Source organism: Suncus etruscus, chromosome 4, assembly GCF_024139225.1.
Source record: "Suncus etruscus isolate mSunEtr1 chromosome 4, mSunEtr1.pri.cur, whole genome shotgun sequence".
In the NCBI taxonomy this organism is placed as follows: domain Eukaryota; kingdom Metazoa; phylum Chordata; class Mammalia; order Eulipotyphla; family Soricidae; genus Suncus; species Suncus etruscus.
Genome location: NC_064851.1, coordinates 78,114,152 through 78,139,384, shown reverse-complemented (window position 1 = coordinate 78,139,384; position 25,233 = coordinate 78,114,152). Strand labels below are relative to the sequence as shown.

At 37.0% G+C, this 25,233-nt stretch overlaps 1 protein-coding gene and 1 non-coding gene across 2 annotated transcripts in view; both read right to left on the bottom strand.

Moving 5' to 3' along the window:
• AFG1L (AFG1 like ATPase) overlaps window positions 1-25,233 on the bottom strand; it is a 249,257-nt gene that overhangs the window by 116,611 nt on the left and 107,413 nt on the right. The window lies entirely within an intron of this gene.
• LOC126007309 (U6 spliceosomal RNA) lies at window positions 10,184-10,290 on the bottom strand. Its single transcript, XR_007494891.1, has one exon. It is a non-coding gene; the product is annotated as a U6 spliceosomal RNA (small nuclear RNA).

The window sequence follows — 25,233 nt, the reverse complement described above, 5'->3', positions numbered from 1 at the left end:
TCTATGAAGCCTCCTTAACAACCTTCTTCCCCAAAGATAATTGATATCCTAATTCTAGGACCATTCTAGACTGGTGAACTTTATGTAAATGAAATCATATTGTACATGATCAGGTTCTTTTATATTTTTGAAATATATCCATCCTTATTGTGAATATAGTTAAAGTTTGTTAAGCACTGCACTATATCCACTATATATCATAATTCATTGATTTATATCACTGTTGATGAACATTTGATTTGCTCCCAGTTATTAGAAAATTACCTTTTAAATAGTGGTGGTCTTGTACATTCACGTATGTGTTTTTTCAGTGCATATTCCTGGCTAGATATGAACCTAAAACAGTGACTTACCATAGTATTCCAGTCCAAGTGAATTTTGCCAGTCTTCCACACTAATTTACTAAGTACCCATTCTATTCCCAAGTATGTATTTGCTGCTGGGCTAAAGAAACTGTTTATTTTTTAATATTAATCCAGCAATATTGGAAACATATTTATTAATTAAAATGTTTTATTGTCAGCATGATACTAAGATATTCAATGTCCTTTTTATAAATATGTTACATTATATCACCAAAATGTACACTTTTTAATAAATTTAGCAAGTTTTGTAAGCCCTCTTCAAATTCAATATTTCCTTGGATGAACCTAATGAACACTAATTAACCCTCAACAGAGAGCAACATTATCAACACTTTTATGTTGTACTTCTGGCCTCCAGAACCATGAAAAAAATCTAATTTGTAGCCTAAGCCACTGATTCTCTGGGTACTTAGTTATGGTAACCCTAATTAAGTAACATAATCATTATTAATTTAATTTATTTTACTAATACCTAGTAAGTATGCAGGAAGGCACTGAAAATAACTTTTATAAGGGCAACCTTAACTTTTTTCCCTCTTTAATATGAAACACTATAAATTCATTAGTCAGGGACTGGAGTCATAGTAGAGCAGGTAGGGTACTTGCCTTGCATATGGCTAACCCAGACCCAGTCCTCTGCATCTCATAAAGTCTCCCAAGCACCACGAGGAAGAGTGATTTCTGAGCACTGAGCCTGGAATTAACCCCTGAGCATCACTGGATCTGGCCAAAAAAAAATAAATCTTTAGTAGTCCTTGAACAGGGTCATACTGATTGTAGCATTCGCAAAGTGATATTTTATGGTGTGTGTGTAGTAGTAGTAGTAGTAGTAGTAGTAGTAGTAGTAGTAGTAGTAGTAGTAGTTGTTGTAGTAGTAGTTGTTGTAGTAGTTGTAGTAGTAGTAGTAGTAGTAGCAAATCAAATTGTGAAAAGAAAACACAGTAGGATCATAATCATAGTGCACTTAGTGGACACAAAATCTGAAACCTAAGATGAAACATGATTTGCCCAAGTCAGTTTTACCATCAAGTAACTTTCCACTACATAATTTGATTAAATGTGATTTGGGAGTTGGGAGGTCTCCCAAGTTGTAGTCAGGAGGCCTAGGTACCTTACTTATAGGGTAAGGTTTAAGTCTTAGCACAATTTGATCCCCTGGCATTGCCAGGTGTAGTCTTAAAGACTTTTGGGAACTAATGTGTGTTTCCCTGGAGGTCCCATATGTTTTTGGGGTTGCGGCATGTAATCCCTGGCACTGCAGGATCTGAACAAAATGGCATATAGTGAGGTTTTCAACCACCAAATCCTAGAGTACCCTAACTACTGTACTATTTCCTCCTGTCCCTTAAATGCATTTTATTGAACAATAGCCACAAGATAATTTTTCTTCAGAATCATACAATTTACATGATTAATTTTTGCTCTACCACTTCTTTCTTTCTGTCCCCATATTATAAATATGCTGATTACTCTTCTGAAAGTCCATACTATGTAATTTCATTAAAATTTCCTTTAAGTACTGAATTCAAGAGTATGAGATAAGTAAACCTAAAAATAAACTCTACATTATAATGAATTATAGCAAATTTCTATGATAATGGAAAGTACTCATTTAAAGTATCTAGCACAGTGTTTTTATAACCTTTACTTGATAATCTAAAACCAGTATTCTTGGCATTTCTCCTTCAGTATTTCTTGAAGGCCATAAAGGGGGTCATAGAGGGTTAAGAAATCATTTCTAATCTTGAAGAAGAAATGCCAGGCAAGCAGTAGTACTGCTCAGATCATCACACCTCTGTTTTTATTCACAGGGCCTACGAAGCAAAGTTAGAGTCTCAAAATGCTGGGTTCCCTTCTGGCACAGGTGCAAAAAATGGGAAGCATCTATGATAATCACTCTCCCCTACATAATACACACAAGGTTCCACTCAAAGGTCCCATAATAAGACGGACATAAATTTTTATAAAAGAGGGTGCTATAACCACACATCCACATACAAGGCATATATACAAGGCATATGGTCAACCCAGATTCAATCTCTGGCATCTCACATGGTCCCCTGTGTACTGTCAGGAGTGATCCTAACCTCAGAACGAGGAGAGATCCCTGAGCATCTCTGGGTGTGACCCAGAAAGTGAAAAAAATTTTTTTTGATAAAAAGAATTTGAGGCATAAATCAGTAAATCAGCCCAACCTTATAAACAACATAACATAGAAAATACTGATGTAAAGGTTCATCATGTGCCAGGAATCATTAAAAACTCTTTAAATATCTACCTCTCAATCCTATCAATAACTAAATATAATGGATGTTTATAAAGAAACTTAAAAAAAAAAAAGAAACTTTATAGACAAAGGAACTAAAGCACAGAGAAGTTAAATAGCTTGCCTAGTCTTTTTTTTTTATTTAAACACCTTGATTACATACATGATTGTATTTGGGTTTCAGTCATAAAAGGAACACCACCCATCACCAGTGCAACATTCCCATCACACATGTCCCAAATCTCCCTCCTCCCCACCCGACCCCTGCCTGTACTCTAAACAGGCTCTGCATTTCCCTCATACATTCTCAATATTAGGACAGTTCAAAATGTAGTTATTTCTCAAACTAAACTCATCACTCTTTGTGGTGAGCTTCCTGAGGTGAGCTGGAACTTCCAGCTCTTTTCTCTTTTATGTCTGAAAATTATTATTGCAAGAATGTCTTTCATTTTTCTTAAAACCCATAGATGAGTGAGACCATTCTGCGTTTTTCTCTCTCTCTCTGACTTATTTCACTCAGCATAATAGATTCTGTGTACATCCATGTATAGGAAAATTTCATGACTTCATCTCTCCTGACAGCTGCATAATATTCCATTGTGTATATGTACCACAGTTTCTTTAGCCATTCATCTGTTGAAGGGCATCTTGGTTGTTTCCAGAGTCTTGCTATGGTAAATAGTGCTGCAATGAATATAGGTGTAAGGAAGGGATTTTTGTATTGTATTTTTGTGTTCTTAGGGTATATTCCTAGGAGTGGTATAGCTGGATCGTATGGGAGCTCGACTTCCAGTTTTTGGAGGAATCTCCATATTGCTTTCCATAAAGGTTGAACTAGACGGCATTCCCACCAGCAGTGGATAAGGGTTCCTTTCTCTCCACATCCCCGCCAGCACTGTTTGTTCTCATTCTTTGTGATGAGTGCCATTCTCTGTGGTGTGAGGTGGTATCTCATAGTTGTTTTGATTTGCATCTCCCTGATGATTAGTGATGTGGAGCATTTCTTCATGTGTCTTTTGGCCATTTGTATTTCTTCTTTGTCAAAGTGTCTGTTCATTTCTTCTCCCCATTTTTTGATGGGATTAGATGTTTTTTTCTTGTAAATTTCTGTCAGTGCCTTGTATATTTTAGAGATTAGCCCCTTATCTGATGGGTATTGGGTGAATAGTTTCTCCCACTCAGTGGGTGGCTCTTGTATCCTGGGCACTATTTCCTTTGAGGTGCAGAAGCTTCTCAACTTAATATATTCCCATCAGTTAATCTCTGCTTTCACTTGCTTGGAGAGTGCAGTTTCCTCCTTGAAGATGCCTGTAGTCTCAATGTCCTGGAGAGTTTTGCCTATGTGTTGTTCTATATATCTTATGGTTTGGGGTCTGATATCGAGGTCTTTAATCCATTTGGATTTTACCTTCGTACATGATGTTAGCTGGGGGTCTAAGTTTAATTTTTTGCAAGTGGCTAGCCAGTTGTGCCAACACCACTTGTTGAAGAGGCTTTCTTTGCTCCATTTAGGATTTCCTGCTCCTTTATCAAAAATTAGGTGATTGTATGTCTGGGGAACATTTTCTGAGTATTCAAGCCTATTCCACTGATCTGAGGGTCTGTCCTTATTCCAATACCATGCTGTTTTGATAACTATTGCTTTGTAGTAAAGTTTAAAGTTGGGGAAAGTAATTCCTCCCATATTCTTTTTCCCAATGACTGCTTTAGCTATTCTAGGGTGTTTATTATTCCAAACAAATTTCAAAAGTGCCTGATCCACTTCTTTGAAGAATGTAGCTTGCCTAGTCTTAAAAGTGATACAATTAAGATTCAAGTCCAAGCATTTGGCTCTAGATTCATTCACATTCCACCTATTTCACATCTTATCATAATTCCCACAGATATGTTAAAATAGCCAAAGATCTTACTTGGATATCTAAGGAATTCAAAAGTCAAAAGGTGTGTTGGGAAGTTCTCGTAAAACTCTGCCTGCTTAGAAAAATCCACCCTCATTCTCATTCACTGCAGTTAGGGAAGGACACTGGTTCAGCTTTTTTGAAAAACAATATGGATATTTCAACAACAACAAAAAACCCTAGAAGACCACTTCTAGGAATATACTCTAGGGACCCAAAAATCACCATCCAGAAAAGCCCTCTGCATTCTTTTGTTCATCACAGCACTATTTACAATAGTCAGAATCTGGAAACAATCCAAGTGCCTGATAACAGATGAGGTAGTGGCTGCAGAAACTGCTGTACATATATACAATGAAATACTATGCAGTTGTTAGAAAAAATAAAATCGTGGACTTTTCTTATACATGGATGGATATTATTCTGAGTAAAATAAGTCAGAGGAAAAAAGACAGACATAAAATAATATCATTAATTTGTGGAATATAAGAAAAATAAAAGATAGTTTGGCAATACTATCCAGGGACAATAGAGAGGAGGATCAGGAGGACTAGTACATGGTAGGAAGATTACCACAAAGAATGGTGAATGCAGTTAGGGTAGTGAATGGTCCACTATGACAATGATAGTTGGAACTAATCACTATGGACAAGAACTGGGTACTGAAGGGGAATAAAGTGATAAGCAAACCAGTGTCAAAAAGGAAAGAGAGAAAGAAGTAAAATGCACAGAGGTAGGCAGGAAGGATGGGTGGGAGGGAAACAGTTATTCCCCTCCCCCAAGGTCCTATTTTGATCGCCTTGAGAGGCAGACCTGCCCACATCTGGGAGGGGTCTGTGTCTTCCTGTTTTGCTCACCAGGAGGATAGATTGGGGAGATTCAGAGGGAGTTTGGGGAGATTCAGAGGGAGTTTGGGGAGAGAGATGTTTCAGCAAGAGAGGTGATGGCAGAAACATGGAGATGTCAGGGAGCTGAAAGAGCCTGCTTAAAAGGTTAAAAGCTTAGGAGCCACCCATGGTGGCTAGGGCCTGAATAAAGTTGATGTTTTCTGAAACCTGACTGCCTGTGAATGATTTCCTCAAGGCCACCCTGAGACCCACAAGCTGGAGGGGGGTTGGAGGCGCATGGCCCGGGGGCCAGCATAGAAAGGCTTCTCTCTCCATCCCTATATCTCACCATCCTCTACCACCATCCAGGACTTTATAAATAATATGATTTTCAACAGGAAACTAGGGACACTGATGGCAGAAAAAGTGCATTGATGAAGGGTGGTGTACATTTTATGACAGAAACTCAATCATGAACAGTTACGCAGGTAAGGTCTCTTCTTGAAAATTATCATAAGAAGCAGCTATGATGCAATGTATATTGATCTGTATATTCATTTATAACCTAATCCCATATAAAGAAGATGGGTTTTTTAGAGATGCTCCCAATATATATTTCTGCACATTATACGTTTTTTTCTATAATAGTGAAGATAGTACAGATATTTGGGTTTTAAGCATGTATTATGAAACAACATAGTAGAATAGAGAGATAGTACAATGAATAAGGCACTTGCTTGGTACATGGTCAATCTGTATTTGATTCCTGGAACCTCATATGGCCCCCTGACCACTGCCAGGAGTGATTTCTGAACAGTCAGGAGTAGGCCCGAGGATTACTTGATATGACTCCAACACCCCACAAAGAATCATGTATTCTTTATCAATATACACCCCAATAGCTGACAAAGTATGAATAGCTAATAAGTACTCATAAGATACTGATATTTGATGAATTGTTGGCATAGCCATACTTGAGAAAAATTTATTTGTAAGTCACTACGTTAAGAATTACATATTGGGGGCCGGAGAGATAGCATAGAGGTAAAGTGTTTGCCTTGCATGCAGAAGGACGGTGATTCAAATCCCGGTATCCCATAAGTTTTTCCAAGAAGCATTTCTTTTCTTTCTCATTTTTTTTTTTTTTTGTTTTCTGAGACATATCTGGCATTGCTCAGGGGATACTCCCAGTTCTGTGCTTGGTGATTGCTTCTAGAAATGCTCAGGAAATCATGAGAAACTTAGGGTCTTAACTTGAACCTCCTGCATACAAAGCTAAGTTTTGTTAGGTTCCAGAGCTACAGCTCCCTCTCTCTGATGACAATGGGGGGGGCTCCAAGAAAGCGCTGGAGACCAAGAAATTTGCAAAGGTGAGGATTTTATTCTGATGCCAGGTTCAGTGTCCACGGCGCTCCTCAGAGCTAGCCAGTGAACAAAGACCCTGAGCAAGGATCAAACAGGGCTTTTATGGGGTATATTTTAGGGAGGCACAAAGAACAAGCATTATTTCAAACAGGCAATGTCATTTCATTTATTTTACAGTGGTAGCTGCACTGTAACCATTCTACAGGGTTCGAAAAACATGATCTAGAAAATATTATTCCCACAAAGAAGATCTTTAAGATTCAAGGTTACATTTTATGTCAAGATGTGGGTGGTTAGTTACTGGAACTTTGCAGGCTGGGAACTTATGTGCAGTGCCGTACGTATGCACGCTGGGGGAAGGGCAGAGGCCTACTGAAACCTGGAATAGCAGAGGTCTGCTGAAACCTTGTTTTCTTTCCTCGTCAGATTGTTGAGCTGGCTGTGTGATTCCAGCAATGAGCTTGTTTATATAACAAAATGGGAACCACCTGAGAAGGATTCTTGATAACACTGAACTCAGCATCAATGAAGTAAGACATGGTAGGCTAAGGCCAATGTTAAAAGGAAGACTCAGAGGTGTCTAAGTATGATCAAGGAGAAAGTCTTTATTAAAAAGTAACTAAGGCGGGGCCGGGTAGGTGGCGCTGGAGGTAAGGTGTCTGCCTTGCAAGCGCTAGCCAAGGAAGGACCGCGGTTCGATCCCCCGGCGTCCCATATGGTCCCCCCAAGCCAGGGGCGATTTCTGAGTGCATAGCCAGGAGTAACCCCTGAGTGTCAAACGGGTGTGGCCCAAAAACCAAAAAAAAAAAAAAAAAAAAAAAAAAAAAAAAAAAGTAACTAAGGCAGGAAACATGGAGAAGTTTTCCCTGTGAAGTAAATGTTTCAGCCCAAGACAAGATGTCTGCATGACAAAGAGATGAAGCTGAGAAAATACATGTGCCCCAATGATGGATGGGAAGTGTAGTTAATACAGATATAATAGTTGAACAGGATCACTTGGAATTTAAAGGAAGTAATGTGATATGCATGATACTCCTTCAGTAACAGTATTTCAAACCATGGTGCCTAAAAGGAAAAAAGGAAAGAGAGAAGAAAAATGTCTGCCACAGAGGCAGGCTGGAGTGGGAATGGGAGCAGGACAATGGGTGGGTAACTGGGGAAATTGGTGGGAGGAAATGAATACTGGTGAAGAGATGGATATTTGAATGTTTTATGACTGAAACTCAACTAGCAAAAATTGTTCTACTCTATCTCACAGTGATTTAATTTAAAAAGGAGGAGGAGATAGTGAAGGAGGAGACAATGACACAAGTCACAACTACAATGGGATATCACTTTACACCAGTGATAATAACTTGTATCAAAGATTAGTGGCTGCCATGTAAACAACAATCCTGCTTCACAGCTTCATCCCTAATTTCAGAAGATATGTATGCAAGTCAAGCCATGCATCTGAAATTCATCAGCCCAGTCCTACAGATCCTAGAGTTCCTATAGTGTGAGGCTATGTATATAACCATGCTACACATCCAAGTTCCACAATACTGACCCAGTAGGAGCACATCAAATTAAATTGAAAAGTAGCATAGAAGCCAATTACACTCAATTAATAAAAACAGTACAAGATCTTGAACATTTTTAATTAAAAAAAAGAGAAGAAAAATTCAGGACTGAGGGCAAGAATACCAAACAACAAAAATTTACCTGCTATTTACACAGAAGTTCAATTTCTAGTGCCACTATAATGCACCAAGCACAGTTCCCTGTAGCTCTGCTGTTCTGGACACCTGGCACTAGCACTATAATAGTGTGTGAGCTCTGCCATATAGCCAGGTAAGTGTGATCACAACATCTAAATGTACATCCATATGATCAAGAATGGAAATAACTAGGGCCAGAGAGCTAGAACAGCAAGGAAGGCACTTGCCTTACAGTCAGGTAACCTGGGTTTGATCCCCGATTGGTCCCCTGAACACCTGGGCCAGAGTAACCTCTGAGCATTGACTGAGTCCTTGCCCCACACAAAAAAGACAAAGAGTGTGAGTATCTAAACCAAGCATGTGACCCCTGGTCACTTCAGCAACAACAAAGGGAAGAAAGAGGAAATATAAAATTAACAAAAATGGCAGATGCCATAGTGGTAGCACAGTGGTAGGGCGTTTACCTTGCATGCAGCTGACCCAGGACAGATCCACATTCGATCCCTGGTATCCCATATGATCCCCCAAGCCAAAGGTAATTTTTGATCATAGAGCCAGGAGTAACCCCTGAGCACCGCCAGGTACCCCCCCCAAAAAGCCATATAATCTAGTAAATCCATTCCTAAGCACTTATTCAACGGACATAAAAACACTAATTCAAAAAGTTATGTTCAACTTTATGTTCATAAAAGCATGATTTACAATAGCTAAAGACGTAATCAGACTAACGTCCTATCAACAGATGATTAGATAAAGAAGCTGTGGTATCTAAATGCCACATGCCATTTAAAAAAAAAAGATGACCTTAAATACAATTGTGAAAGAATTTTAATTCACATTAGTCTCAATAAAAATTATTTAGAAAATAAAACAGCGATTTGAAAAAAAAAATGGATGGATCTTAATTATGCTTAGTGAAATAAGTCAGGGAATGAAAGGCAAGTACTGAATAGTTTTGTGTGAAATATAGTTAAAGGAACTGGCAAAAAGCAATAAAACTGCTAGTCTTTCCCATCATTTATTTTTCCAAGAAAACCATAATCATAATTTCTGACAAAGACAAACAGAATAGAATCACAGGACTAGGAAAAAATCATGCATATACTTTTTAAATTTTTTATTTTATTAAAGCATTACTTTTGATGAATCCTATTTATTTATATTTATTTTTTTTGTATTGGCCATAGCCAATGATGCTTAGGGATCACTCCTTGTAGAGCAACATGTGGAGGAATTAAACCCTGGTTGATTGACTGCATACGAAGCAAGCACCCTGCCCATTATATTATCACATCAACCCCTTTGGCCTGAATCTTTTATAAAACCATGTGACCAAAGTCTTTAGTTTCTATATGCTTTACTTATTTTTTTTGCTTAAAAAATATGGAATAGGGGCTGGAGAGATAGCATGGAGGTAAGGCGTTTGCCTTTCATGCAGAAGGTCATCGGTTCGAATCCCAGCGTCCCATATGGTCCCCTGTGCCTGCCAGGAGCAATTTCTGAGCCTGGAGCCAGGAATAACCCCTGAGCACTGCCGGGTGTGACCCAAAAACCACAAAAAAAAAAAATATATGGAATGATGGGGCCGGCGTGGTGGCGCTAGAGGTAAAGTGTCTGCCTTGAGAGTGCTAGCCTAGGACGGACCGCAGTTCAATCCCCCGGCATCCCATATGGTCCCCCAAGCCAGGAGTGACTTCTGAGCGCATAGCCAGGAGTAACCCCTGAGTGTCACCAGGTGTGACCCAAAAACCAAAAAAAATATATATATATGGAACGCTTCACAAACTTGCGTGTCATCCTTGCACAGGGGCCATGGTAATCTTCTCTGTATCATTCCAATTTTAATATATGTGCTGCCAAAGTGAACACGCTTTACTTTTTTTAAAATGAATTTCGCAATACAATAATGAGCTACAGGAACTTCCTGTTATATAAGCAACTTTGCAAAATTTGTATTTTCAAATCCCAACAAATATATTCAAGGATATCTCCTTTTATCCCAATAATGATAAAAAACAATAACTTCTATTTTTAAAAATACTATGAATATAATTTAGTAGATGTAATCCTAAAAAGAAATTTAAAAAATAAAGTACATGTGATTCATTCATACTACAACCATAATTTCTGGAATAATAAAAACAAAGCTCAAGATATTAAGCTTAAAAAAGGAACCCCTGTCCATTTTCAGAGACTTCCTTAGTAAGAGTTTTAGGTTTCAAATATAAATATCCTCAACTTAGGTTCCGCACTTTCCTCATTATATATATTAACTTTTTGTCATTTCACTGTTCATCAGCATTTTTTCTGAGGACAAAAAGAGGAAGAGAAATAAAATGAATTCAGTCATGTTTGCAACTTACTGTCTCTGATGAAAAATCTAAAGAATAAAATTTAAATTATTAGGGCCTGGAGAGATAGCACAGCGGCATTTGCCTTGCAAGCAGCCAATCCAGGACCAAAGGTGATTGGTTCGAGTCCCGGAGTCCCATATGGTCCCCCGTGCCTGCCAGGAGCTATTTCTGAGCAGACAGCCAGGAGTAATTACCCCTGAGCACCTCCGGGTGTGGCCCAAAAACAAAAAAAACAAAAAAAAAAAAATTAAATTATTAGCTAAAACAAAATTTATTATATTTAAGTTCTCATCTAATTCTAACAATAGATTATAATTCTATAAAAGATAATTCCTTATGTATTAAAGAAATTGAGATAGAGAAAATCCTATCCATAGATAACATGATTATAATATATAAATTATAATATAATTTAAAAACATACATACAAGCATACACATACCTTTATTTACATGCAAAGCTGGTATTCAGTAGCCCAGCAGTTAATGTGACTTGTTAATTGTTCACAATCATGTATCTATCCTAACCTGTGTCAATGTTGTACTAGTAGCTAAGATATATAAAGGATCATCCTTATTTACAAAATATAAAATGATTAATATGTTTAACCTGGTTTACATACTGCTATTCATACATGAAAAGAATTTTGGTTGGTTGGTTGATTGGTTGGTTTGTTTAGTTTTATTTGAGGCCACACTCAGCAGTGTTCAAGAGTTTCTCCTGGCTCTGTGGACCATATGGGATACCAAGGATTAAACTGGGTTGGTCGCATGCAAGGCAGAATGCCTTCCCACTGTACCTTCACTCCAGCCCAAAGATAATTTATTTTTCTTTTTTTTTTTTTTTTTGGTTTTTGGGTCACACCTGGCAGTGCTCAGGGGTTACTCCTGGCTCTATGCTCAGAAATTGCTCCTGGCAGGCTCGGGGGACCATATGGGATGTCGGGATTTGAACCACCATCATTCTGCATCTAAGGCAAATGCCTTACCGCTGTGCTATCTCTCCAGCCCCAAAGATAGTATTTTAAACATGGTCTCATATTCTCTAATTACATCACATATGATCCCTTGCTTACTTATTTTTCTCTCCTCATAGTTTCTGCATATTCCTTGTTCTTTATATCTTAGCTCTCATTATTAATAATTTAGTTCCATTTCAGGTACTTTTCCCACATGTACTATATAACTATTTTAGATCTTGTCCTCCTCACACCCCTTCTCTTTTCTAAAACCATGTCAGTTTTCTAATAGAACTCTCTTGTTTATCTCATTGAAACAAAAACAGCATGACTGTTTAACTAAGAGGTATGGCAAAGATACATATAAAGAAATAAAATCCTGTTTAAAGTTTTTCCACATTTCCTCCTAAAGTTCTTATCAAAGAGGCTATTTAGGTGGCCAGTACTTTTCATGTCTTTAGAGCTGCCATATTCATTAGCTAAGCATGGTAGGGTGCTGCATTGTTTCCCTACTCTAACCTTTGCAGTATGGTGCAGGGCTCATAGACAAGAAGAAATATGCAGCTGTGGAGCAGAATTCATCACAGCACCCTTTACAATAGTCAGAATCTGGAAACAGTCCAAGTGCCCAAGAACAGATGAGTGGCTAAAGAAACCTTGAACACCTACACAATGGAATACTATACAGCTGTTAGAAACAAAGTCATGAAATTTGCTTATACATGAATGGATATGGAGATTATTATACTGAGTGATATAAGTCAGAGTGAGAGGGATAGACAGAATAAACTCACTCATTTGTGGGATATAAGAAAAATACAGTATGGTGATAATATCTGAGGACAATAGAGATAAGGGCCAGGAGGACCAGTCTACGGTAGGATTCTCACCACAGAAGCAGTGAGTGCAGTTAGAGTAGAAAAAGGCCCACTGTGACAATGGACAATTTCAACTATAACAGAATTGATCACTCTGGACAAGAGCTGATCACTGAAAGTAACATGATGGAACCCCTCATTAACAATAAATAGTGCAAACTACCATGTCAAAAAGGTACAAGAGAAAAGAGAGAGAGAGAGACAGACAGAGAGAGAGACAGACAGAGAGAGAGAGAGAGAGAAAAGCAAAAATGCCTGCCTAAAGGATAAGTGGGGGGTGGAGGTGGGAGGGAAACCAGGAACACTGGTAGCAGGAAAAGTGAAGGGTGGTACACAAACTATGACTGTAACTCAAATATGAAAGCTTTGAAAACACGGTACTTAAAGCAAAGTAATTATGGGGCCAGAGAAATAGTTCAGTGGATAGGGCATTTGCCTTGCACACAGCTGACCTAGGTCCAATCAACAGCACCACCATATGGTCCCCTGAGCCTGCCAAGAGTAATTTCAAAATGCAAAGCCAGGAGTAATCTCTGAGCATCGCAGGGTATGGCCAAAAAAAAAAAAAACAAAAAAAAAATAAAATACAATAAAATAAAAAGCAATTATTATTTTTTAAAAAAGACAATCAAAAATAAAGAAAACAAAGGGCTTAATAAAGTTCCAGCTCTTAAACTTAGAGATAAAGACAGCTCATCTGAAATCCACTTACCATTTATTTTATTTAAATTTACTTAAATTTATATTGTTTAAATTTTATTTAAAATTTAAAATAAATCTTAATTTATTTTACTTATTTTATTAGTAACCAGCAGTACAGAAAGTAGAAAACTGTTTAAAATTTATCCTTAATATGGGGCCAGAGTGGTGGCCCAAGTGATAAGGTGTCTGCCTTGCCTGTGCTAGCCTAGGACGGACTGCGGTTCGATCCCCCAGCATCCCATATGATCCCCCAACCCAGGAGCAATTTCTGAGAGCATAGCCAGGAATAACCCCTATGCATTACAGGGTGTAGCCCCAAAACAAAAAAATTATCCTTAATAAAGTTATTTATCATAGCTAAACTCTGAAAATAACCATATTGTCCAAGAACAGATGAACAGGTAAAGAAAATATGGCATACATACACAATGGAATACTACTCAGTCTATAAGAAAAATAAATGAAATGTTATAATCTAGATAGAACTGGAACAGGCTGTCCCAAATGATATAAAATCAAAGGAGAAAGGCAAATACCAGATTATTTTATTTATATAGAATATAGGTAAACAAATGAGGAAACAAAATTAAATGAAAACAAACCCATGAACTCACTACACACTTGTAGTTAACAGAGGGGAAAGGAATGAGAAAGAGGGGCTGAGAATGTCCAATGAACTGTAGTGGAAAGATACTAGTACTTTGGGAGTGGTTATAGTATAGTAACGTATATTTGAAGAAAAGCAAGAATATGATATCTCATTTTTTTTTTTATTTTTGGGTAACACCCAGCAGTGCTCAGTGGTTACTCCTGGCTCTATGCTCAGAAATCGCTCCTGGCAGTCTCAGGGGATCATATGGATGCCGGGATTTGAACCACCAACCTTCTACATGAAAGACAAATGCCTTACCTCCATGCTATCTCTCCGGCCCCAACAATTTTTTAAATCATGCTTTTGATTTCATTTATATTGTTTCATCATGTAATTAATAGCATGGTAGTCCCTAACATACAATTCTTCTTAGTAATTCCATATTGAACATAACATTTTCTCTATTGTGTATTAATTATTTGTTGGTATATCTCTTTTCTGTACTATGACATAATGGCTTGGAAGGATTTATATCAGGTCAATATTCACTACTGCAACACCAGCAAATCAGCATTTAATAAGTGCACTTTCAAATCTGAATATTGCTTTCTCCCATTTCATCTTACAAAGAAATACTATTTAGGACAATAGAACTATTGTAGATTAATGCAGGGTTCTAAACAGTACATTTAGAACAAAAGGGAAAATAAACAATCACAATTCAAAAGAAATAAGATGTAAGTTCTGAAATGTCTTTTTTTTTTAAGTTATAGTGTATTTGGAGTCCCAAAAATCTTAGAGTTCAATCCCATCATTTAAAGATTATTTTTTTTAAAGTTTAAAGTCAAGGGGATTCAAATAATATAGTCTCCTAAAAAAAAAAATCTCTGACAGAACCAGGCTCACTAAGGATTACCCTCTTAATCCACTGATCTTTTGGCTCTATCATGGAAATCACATAAATAGTTGTGATATGACTGTAGTATCTTCCACTTAGAGTTACTAAGAATTAGAAGATTCATTTTGTTTCAGATATTGTATTAACTCAACTATACACTTTCACTTGTATGTCAATCCTAGCAATTATATTAATATTGAGTGAAGAATATACTATGACTTTCACATTTTAGAGACAAATCATGAAATTCATATTTAATAAAAATAAGCTTAATGCAAATACAGTAAGAGTACATTTTATTTTATTTTCAATAGTACATTTTATTACATTTTAAGAGCTTTCTATTAATTCTAACTTATATGTAAATTTACATTTCGTGTTAGTTTGCTGTTTGTTTATTCAAAGAAGAAACTGCCTCATAACCTATATAATATCAACTTAAACGTGCTAGTAAATGATAAATAAATAAACAAAATATTTTGTAGCAAATACCACTGATATGCTACAATAGATATTAGAGCTAAAGTCTCTAGCAGAAAAAGATTTCTTGAAAATTTCAAAACTTGGCCAAACTATTGTTCTATGTGCACACAGTTTGTATCTTCATGCTCAGATGTTGTTGAAACAGCAGACTTAAAAGAAATAATGTCAATGAATCCTACCAAGCACTATACATGACCTCTAGGGTAATTAGCAATCATTCAAAAGCAACAAGACTAAAATGTTCTATTCTTTATTACTGTCAGCTCTTATCTTGATCAGCATTTTAATAAAGATGGTTCGTTTCTAAGACAGTTTCATGAATCAGTCATAATTACATTCTGACATGCAATGAATAGTAAAGCAAAACTAAATATCACTTCATCAACCTTTCTAACCTTTATGCAAGTATTAACTGTAAATAATTTTTACACAATCCTACAACAGAAAATCTGCATACTTCTTAGCTTTGTACATACTTTACCCCAAATGAATTTCCTGTGACCTATACCTGAAAAACACAATCAGCCATAATTATCCAGTTTTGTGAGATGTTCAGGTGTTGCCTTTCAGAGTTCAAATCAACTACAAGTATAAAAGGCTACTTTATTCTACAAATGGCACAATATGCAAAGTGGGTTAAGTAGCCAAAAGCATCTCAGAGCATTGTGGCTTTAAGGAAGTCTACCCAGAATCAAAACGTCATAACAAAAATATGCTAAAGCAAAGCAATATTTTAAAAATAGACTCGTAGATTATACATTATTAAATGAATCAATGATGACTACTGCAGAAAGTTTTATAATTAAAATATGTTAAAAGACGAATATTAAAAAGAAGAAAAATCTGCACACTTAAGTATCTGAAGGGTGGCCCCCCAATGTAGTTCCAAAATAAAAAAGACTGGAAATTAAATATAAGACAGAAAAAGCATTCTAATTTTGAGGAACACATACAAATGGTTCCAGCTCTGCCCTCCCTAACATAATTTACTTTCAAGTTTTGAAATAGTTAATCTCTTTTTGCTGAGGACTAATATTATACCATATTTTAGATAGTCAAAGAGAACATAATTCAACTGCCAGAATAAATTGATATGTCATATTATGTGATTTATCGCTTCAAGTCTTACATTTTTTTTAATAAACAAAATGCTTTATCAATAACAATTTTACTCCCTGAATGGGAATAAAATATCATCCACCCAGAGCTAGGTTCTCAAAACTATGTTTCCATGTGTTCTTACAAATCAGTAAAGTTTATGATAACAGAACTCATTTCATTTTAAAACTTAACTACAGTGAAATAGGAGCATGCTTCATTCTCCTTTGAGTAATTTCCACTTGAAAGGTAAGTTCTTTGAAAAGCCACTCTACAATCATTGCCTATATGATTTTTCATACATACCTTGATATAAAACAACTTCACTAGAATGCTACTGATTGGAGGCAAAAGGAAATAGAACAAGCATCTTTTTCATGTGGAATACAAAAATGTATGTTTTTTTATGTGACCATTTGTAAAACTCTTCCACTTATTTTTCCTGATAATTATTCCTTTCTCTTATTGGAGGTGCAATCAAAGAGGGGTGGGGTATTGATTTAAGAAAACAGATTTTCCAGAGAGAAAACAACAACACAAAAAAATTGTGGTTAAGACTTAAACAAAAGCTAAAGATGGCTTCCTCTGAGCCCTGATGAGGTCCGATACCTCATTACTAACCACTGAAAACTTGTGATGCATTTTGTTTCAAGAGAATCCAAAAGTACTTGCTATAAAGCAGACGGGGGTGCAGAGTCCATTCACTCTTTCTGTATCACAACCATTATGAAAGAAGCATAAAACACTGCCTTTATGCTGCCAGGCCACAATGACTCTTCGTACATCAAAGGATTTTCACCACTAGGGTTTTTTCTTCAAAATTTATTCAAGCTAAGGGCAGAGAGACAACAATTCATACACACTAATTATGTCTAATTATCTATTCCCTTTTCTGACCAGCTTCGACCAGTGTTATTTGCTATCTGAATTTCTCACAACCTCCCTTTGCCCTGTCCATCCAGCCCATGCTTTGAAGACAACGATTGTGGCTTTTAGAGATTTTTTTTTCAATATGGAGTTCAAGCAAATTAAATAATTATTCTGTTAGTTTTGACACATTTATGTTTTAAATATGAGGACCTCTTGGTTAATTTGGCAAATTCTTCACATCTCTTCATGGCTGGAATCAATAGTAACACCCTCTCTTACAGGAGCTTCTCCTCATGCTTTCTTTTCATGATCTAAATGAAATGTTTATTGGATTAAAGTTCTTCTCTACAGACCTCCATGGTGGCCTGTGACAAAGAGCTTAAAACTTCTATTAATTGGCTTGAGTTTTCAGGGAGGGAAAAGGGAGAATTTTATTTCACATTACCTCACTAGTGAAGAAAACTGCCACGTGTAATTAAACTAATTATTTCATGTGTCTAAGAAACAACTAATTCATATTTAAGACACACTTCCTTTAAACCATCTTCATCATCAAAGAATTGATTATGTATACTCTAACCAAAAATAATCTATCCTAAAAGAAGATAAATCAAGCAACAGTTTGTTGTATTTCATTCGATACAAATATTCCTTTAGACACTATATTTTATAAAAAAATCTTTTATTTTATTTAAGACTTTCAAAAACATTATTTTAAAAGGAATATGCCCAAAATTATTTTTCCAAAGGTAGACCCCCCACTAAAATATATAATTTCATATTAAGATGTACAAAAATTTTAATTCATATCTCAAAATATTTATTCTACTTATTAATTTCAAGAACAGCACATACATAAAGTACAAGAACATACATACATCAAGAACATCATAAAGTTCAATTCCTATTATCATAGTTAATTTTCTTAATTGTATTTTCTCGAATATACACAAAATGAGGCTTATAAACATTGTAGGTATATTTCTTTAATTTATCCTAAAACTTGGAAGCCATAGAATAATCTTCAAGTCAAATAATCATTTTTGCATTTTAAAATATTAAATACCAAAATTCAAATGAATTCTTTGTTGGGTTGGGAGAGGAAAGCCGCAAATCTTTTCAACTCAAGAGTTCAGCCTATTTTTTGTCTCTTTTCTTTCCTTTAATCTTAAGTATTAATAAGCCAACTTATAAGCAAAGACATTATCAGGCTAACAAAGGGTTAATCCCTGCTTGGCTGATTCAGGTGACAACACAGAAGAGGTCAGAAGGACTGACAATAACTTCCAAGGAAGATTCTGATTATTAAGCTCTGTGAAAGCTCCAGTATTGAACGTTCTAATGAACAAACTGACAAACCAATTTCACCAATGAAATGAAAACTGTGGCAGGAAAAAAAAAGGTAAATAAACATTGAGCACATCTATAAATCCTAATACAGGTGGCTGAACAAAGACTGAAAAGTGAAGTATTTTGTCTAAAGGTTCCAAACAATTCTTCTGAAGTTACTCGAAATACCTCCATGAGAATATTCTTAAATCGCTTGCTATAGTTATAAAACTACCTAAAAAAAAAAAAAATACAAAAACAAAAAAACATTCCCCAGGAAGCAAAAAACCCAAAGATTAATTCAAAGTTTAATTTTTTTTATATTTTAGATAAAGGATGTGTGAATGTTGAAAATCATTAAGAACAAAGCCATTATTTCCAAATTAAGCAAACAGAACAACTTGTAATCTTTATTTTTTTAATTTTTTTTTGGTTTTTGGTTTTTGGGTTACACCTGGCAGCATTCAGGGGTCACTCCTGGCTCTAGGCTCAGAAATCACTACTGGAAGGCTTGGGGGACAATATGGGATGACAGGATTCGAACCACCGTGCTTATGCATGCAAGGCAAATGCCTTACCTCCATGCTATCTCCTGGCCCCAACTTGTAATCTTAATACAAAACTACTTCCTTATATTGTAAGATTTTCTATGTATTCCATATTTAAACCATTTGAATGACAAAACCAATCATATTAGAATGTTTTCTAATTAACAACACTATAAAAAAAAGAAAAAGTCATATTTATAAGAGTTACTGCTAGGAGCTAGAACTATAGTACAGCAGGGGGGTTTACAGTACATAGCTAATCTGAGTTCTATCCCTGGCTCCCCCGATGGTCCCAAGATTGCCAAGAGTGATCCTTAAGCTTAGAGCTAGAAGTAATCCCTGAGCACTGCTGAGTATGGCTCCAAAGCAATAACAAACAAAAAGAGAGTTAATGCTACTATTTTATTTTAAACTAATTTACCACCTGACACTTATTTAAAAAAAATGTATTGTAGAATGTCTTCTTCATTACTTTTAACCAGAGTTTACTTAAAGAATTTAATTTTAAACAAAAATGAAACACTTAAGAATGAAGACAGCGGGGCCGGGTGGTGGCACTAGAGGTAAGGTGCCTGCCTTGCCTGCGCTAGCCTTGATGGATCGCGGTTCGATCCCCCGGCGTCCCATATGGTCCCCCAAGCCAGGAGCAACTTCTGAGCGTTACTGGGTGTGGCCCAAAAAAAAAAAAAAAGAATGAAGACAGCAAGATTAGCAACTGGGAGTGACGGGGTGGACCTGTCACCTTTGTGTGTTTCTATACTCTTCTGTCTCCTGAAACTCTCTGAGAGGGCCAAGAAGGGTCCAGCAGAAACTGTCTCCTAAAGGCGCCAAAGCAGAAAGGCCAAGAAAGACTGAGAGAAAACCGGCTACCAGAGGTGCCCAAGCAGAAAGGTAGTTCCTTTGTCTGTGAAGTTGGGAGGGCTCTGCACCTGCTGTGGCTTTGCAACTGGGAGAGACTGTGGGGGACCTGTCACCTTTGTGTGTTTCTCTTCTCTTCTGTCTCCTGAAACTCTTCTGAGAGGGCCAAGAAAGGTCCAGCAAAAACTGTCTCCTAAAGATGCCCAAACAGAAAGGCCAAGAAAGACTGAGTGAAAACTAGTTACCAGAGGTGCCCTGGCAGAAGGGTAGACCCTTTGTCTGTGAAGGTAGGCAGAAGGGGTCTGCCCCTGCTGTGAGACTAGCAACTAAAAGAGACTGAGGAGACTTGTCACCTTTGCGTATTTCTCTACTCTTCTGTCTCCTGAAACTCTCCTGAAAGGGCCAAGAAAGGCCCAGTAAAAACAGTCTCCTAGAGTCTCCAGAAGAGCACTTTTCTGCTTTGCTTCATGGCTGAGCGCTATTTCTAACTAATGAACCCCACCATAAAAGGCAGAAAAAAATCACACTACAAGCATGACAATGGGGAAACCTCATTTGGTGCCTAAAGAATGAAGAGAATAGCTGTATGACCCAAAAAATACCAACCATTTGATTAATTTCTGAGATAAGGCGTTTAGAATAGAAATATGGAGGATCCTCATGGAAATAAAAGAAAACATAGCTCTAACTGAACAGAACAGAAAGATAGAAATCAGAAAACTCCAAAATGAAATAACAGATCTGAAAAACATGGTAGCTGAATTGAAACCTCAATGGAAAGCCTCTCCACCAGGATAACAGCAGCCAAGGATAGAATCACTGAACTGAAAGATGGAATGCAAAACAACTCCATACAACAGAAGAGATTGAAAAAGAATCTTTTTTTTTTGTTTTTTTGTTTTTGTTTTTGTTTTTGTTTTTGGGCTACACCCGGTGGTGCTCAGGGATTACTCCTGGCTGTCTGCTCAGAAATAGCTCCTGGCAGACACGGGGGACCATATGGGACACCGGGATTCGAACCAACCACCTTAGGTTCTGGATCGGCTGCTTACAAGGCAAGCACCGCTGTGCTATCTCTCCGGGCCCGAAAAAGAATCTTAAGTCAAATGATCATACAATGGAAAAAGTATCAAAGAATGTGAACAGATGAAAATAGAAGTCTTTGATAAACTCAACAGAAACAACATAAGAATCATTAGAGTCCCAGCGGCCCAGGAAGGAGATTCCCCAGGAAGAATCAACAGTCAAAGACATCAACACAGAGAAATTCCCAGAGGTAAAGACTGCATGTAGTCAAATCCTGCATGCCCGAAGAGTACCAGCTAAAAGAGACCTGAAGAAAAACACTCCCAAAGACATATCCTAGTCACAATGGCAAATCCTACAAATAGAATACTAAAAGCAGAAAGATCAAAAAGGGAAATTACATTCAAAGGAGCATCCTTAAGACATGACAGTGTTTATTAGTGGTTCTTTCACAGCTATCACATATTCATAACCATGAAAAACACAGATCTGAGTTCCCAAATTATCAAAAAAATGTGCCTTCTGAAAATTGTTACTAAAACACTGAGAGGCATACATTTGGCAAAAGAAGCACATCTAGAACCTAATTTTACCCTCTACCATAAATCATTAAAATACTGGATAAAACCCATGAAGTATCTGGCATCAGACACAATACAATGAGAAACAAACAAAAAAAAAAACAGAAATTCCTGACTTGTGGGCAATAATAGATATTATTAATTATTAATAGATCTAACATTTTTCATATTTTTCTGTCTGAATATAATTTCTAGACCAGAGTACAGATGAGTTGACTGGTCAGTTTTAGAAAGCTGAGGTAGTGGAATTTGCCTAGTAGAGGTCAGTACAGGAAGAAATGATGTTGAGAAAAGGCTCCAAATAAGCAGTGCAGTTAGGGCAAAGAAGAGACCACTGTGACAATGGTAATTGGTATTTAACATTTGGTACAAAAACTGAGTGCTGGGTGGACATAAAGTGATATGCATAGTATCCCTTCATTAACAATAGTACAAACCAGTGTCTAAAAATGAAAAAAGGAAAGGAAGGGGCCGGCGAGGTGGTGCTAGAGGTAAGACATCTGCCTTGCAAGCGCTAGCAAAGGAAGGACTGTGGTTCCATCCCCCCACATCCCATATGGTTCCCCCAAGCCAGGGGCAATTTCTGAGCGCTTAGCCAGGAGTAACCCGTGAGCATAAAATGGGTGTGGCCCAAAAAACCAGGAAAAAAAGGAAAGGATGGGGAGAGAGAGAAAGGCAGAGAGGCAGAGAGAGAAAGAGAGAGGGGAGCTTAATGACTGCCCCAGAGGCCTTTTAAGAATGAAACTCAATAATAAAAAACTTTGGGGCCAGCGAGGTGGCACTAGAGGTAAGCCCAAGCCAAGGAAAGATCGCGACTGCAGTTTGATCCCCCGGGGTCCCATATGGTCCCCCCAAGCCAGGGGCAATTTCTGAGTGCTTAGCCAGGAGTAACCCCTGAGTATCAAACGAGTGTGGCCGAAAAAATAAAAAAATAAAAAAACTTTGTAATCACAATGTTTAAATTTAAAAGGGGGGGGATTGGGCCAGAGTGATAGCACAACAGTAGGGCATTTGCCTTGCAGGTGGCTGATCCAGGATGGACCTTGGTTTGATCCCGGGTGTCCCATGTGGTCCTCCAAGCCAGGAGCGATTTCTGAGGGCATAGCCAGGAGTACCCTGAGCATCATTGGGTGTGGCCCAAGAAAACAAAATTCTTTTAAAAAGTCTCCAAATACTTAAATGGTGACAGTTTAAATCTTTGGCTGAATAGTAAATTGTTCTGCAATAAGGTAAAAATTACTTAAAATTAAATAATTTAAAATTAATAAAAAACTACATACAGCGGTCAAAGAACTATTCACATTTTAAAGTAGGAGAAAGAACAGGCAGAGTAGAAAGATTTTAATAAACTCAAAGGGAATTCAGTATATTCTAGAATAGTCAAAGGTCAAAACAGTCCTAAGGATAAACTACTCCAAACACCTTAACAACATTTTTAAATTCCTCAAAAGCCAGCAGGGGATGTAGTTTAGTGGGAGAGCACTTGATCTGGATGTTTAAGCCCCTAGGTTTGTTCCCTAGCGCTGCAATATATATAAAAATGAAAATAAAATACCTGAGTTCTGAGTGAGGATAAAGTGATAAGCACCCCTTCATTAACAGTAGTGCAAACTAGTATCAAAAAGGGGGAGGCATAAAATGCTGTCCCAAGAGAGTGAAGTGAGTGTAAGATGGGAGGAAAACTGCAGCCATTGGTTATGGGAAATGTGAACTGATAAAGGGTGGTTCTATTCTATGAATGAAACTAAATTATGAACAATTTTGTATTCACAGTGCTTAAATAAATTAATTGTAATTAAAAACTAAATCATGTAAAAATAAATAAAATGCTTCAAAAGGATCCAGTTGATTTGCAAAAACTTGCAAAAAAAATCCAGCAGACAATAGAAACTGTAATAATCACAATATCTTGCATTAATCACAAATTACTAAACTTACAAAGAAACAGAAAATCAATACCCAAAACCAGCTGGGAAAACCATATAACAGAAACAAAGTCATGAATGAAAGAGAAAGCAGTATTATCAGGCAAGGGGGACATTTAATTAATTGATTTCTGCCTATAAGATGGAATACATTTTCCTATTGCTCCTGCTATATAAAACTTTTACCTGAAAATTATCCCTAAAGTAAACATAACAAGATTTCTGAAAAGTAGAAAGAATAGAAATGGCTAGATAGCTCAATACTTGAAGAATGTCAAAATAATGAGTTTCACTCATGCAGTTTTAGACTTAGGGCTGAAAGTCAGCAAGCCAAAAATGCCAATAGACACCAAAATGAGGTGCCAATGAAAGCATACTTTCTTTAGTCAAAGGACCAAGAAAAATTGAGCACAGAATATTAATTTTTGTATCTAGTACAACAAAGAATCACAATCAAAAACAAAAACCCCGTGGCAATATCTTCTTGTTTGTTTGTTTGTTTTTGGATCACACCCGGCACGCTCAGGGGTTACTCCTGGCTCTATGCTCAGAAATCGCCCTTGGCAGGCACAGGGGACCATATGGGATACCAGGATTCAAACCACTGTCCTTCTGCATGGAAGGCAAATGCCTTACCTCCATGCTATCTTGCCGGCCCGAGTTGTTGTTTTTGTTTTTTTTGTTTTTGGGCCATACCCCGGCAGGCACGGGGGACCATATGGGACACCGGGATTTGAACCAACCACCTTAGATCCTGGGTCGGCTGCTTGCAAGGCAAACGCCGCTGGGCTATCTCTCTCCGGCTCCTGTGGCAATATCTTTCAAAGGCAGTAGATTTAGACTCTGTTAAGGCTATAAGGAAGCATATTAAAACTCCTGCCTGGTGAAAGAGAGTACTTTTATGAAAGCCAAGTAGGGAGTGGAAATTTTCATTCACACCAATTTCAGTGGAGTCTTTCCATCAACCGTAACAAGAAGTTATTATCTTTAGTAGTCAATAGAGGCTGACTAGGGCATAGGAGATTCTATATATCTATCATCTATTATTGACCAAAGAATACGATTGGGGTTATTTTATTTTATTCTCTTTTGGTCCATTATCTAGTTCCCTGTGCACTTTTTAACTTGAGCCATCTCTCTTTATAAATTATGTATTTTATGCTAGATGACGATGCTATTTTTAGCACCTATTTTTCTTAGCTTCCCTGTTTATATTTCAAAATCTATGTATCTTGTCTTACTTTATATTCCTGGCATGGAAGAAATACTGCAAATATACCTTCTTCTCAATTGCAAAACATGAATATAAAGGGAAAAATACTAACAACATAAAATTTTTAACTCCCTATATCTATAAATAGTTCAGAGAAATTAAAATCCTCTGAGAATCTAAAATTGGTCAGGGAAGCAGATGCTAGAATTCTCCTAAATAAAGCAGAAGAAATAAAGTTTGGCAAACAATTCCAACTAAAATATATTTCAAAATGATTGACTATATATTTAGAATATTTGAAGATAAAGTGTTTTTTTCCCTCTTGATAAGAATTTTTGGTCCTTTTTAAAACTAATTTTTTCTTCAGAAATGTTGTCTGCTTCCCCCTGTTCAAATCCCAGCACCATATATGATCCCCTCCCCCAAGTAACCACCAGTGGTCATTCCTTAGAATAGTCAAGATTAGTCCTTGATCACTGCAATAGCAACTGCCCACCAC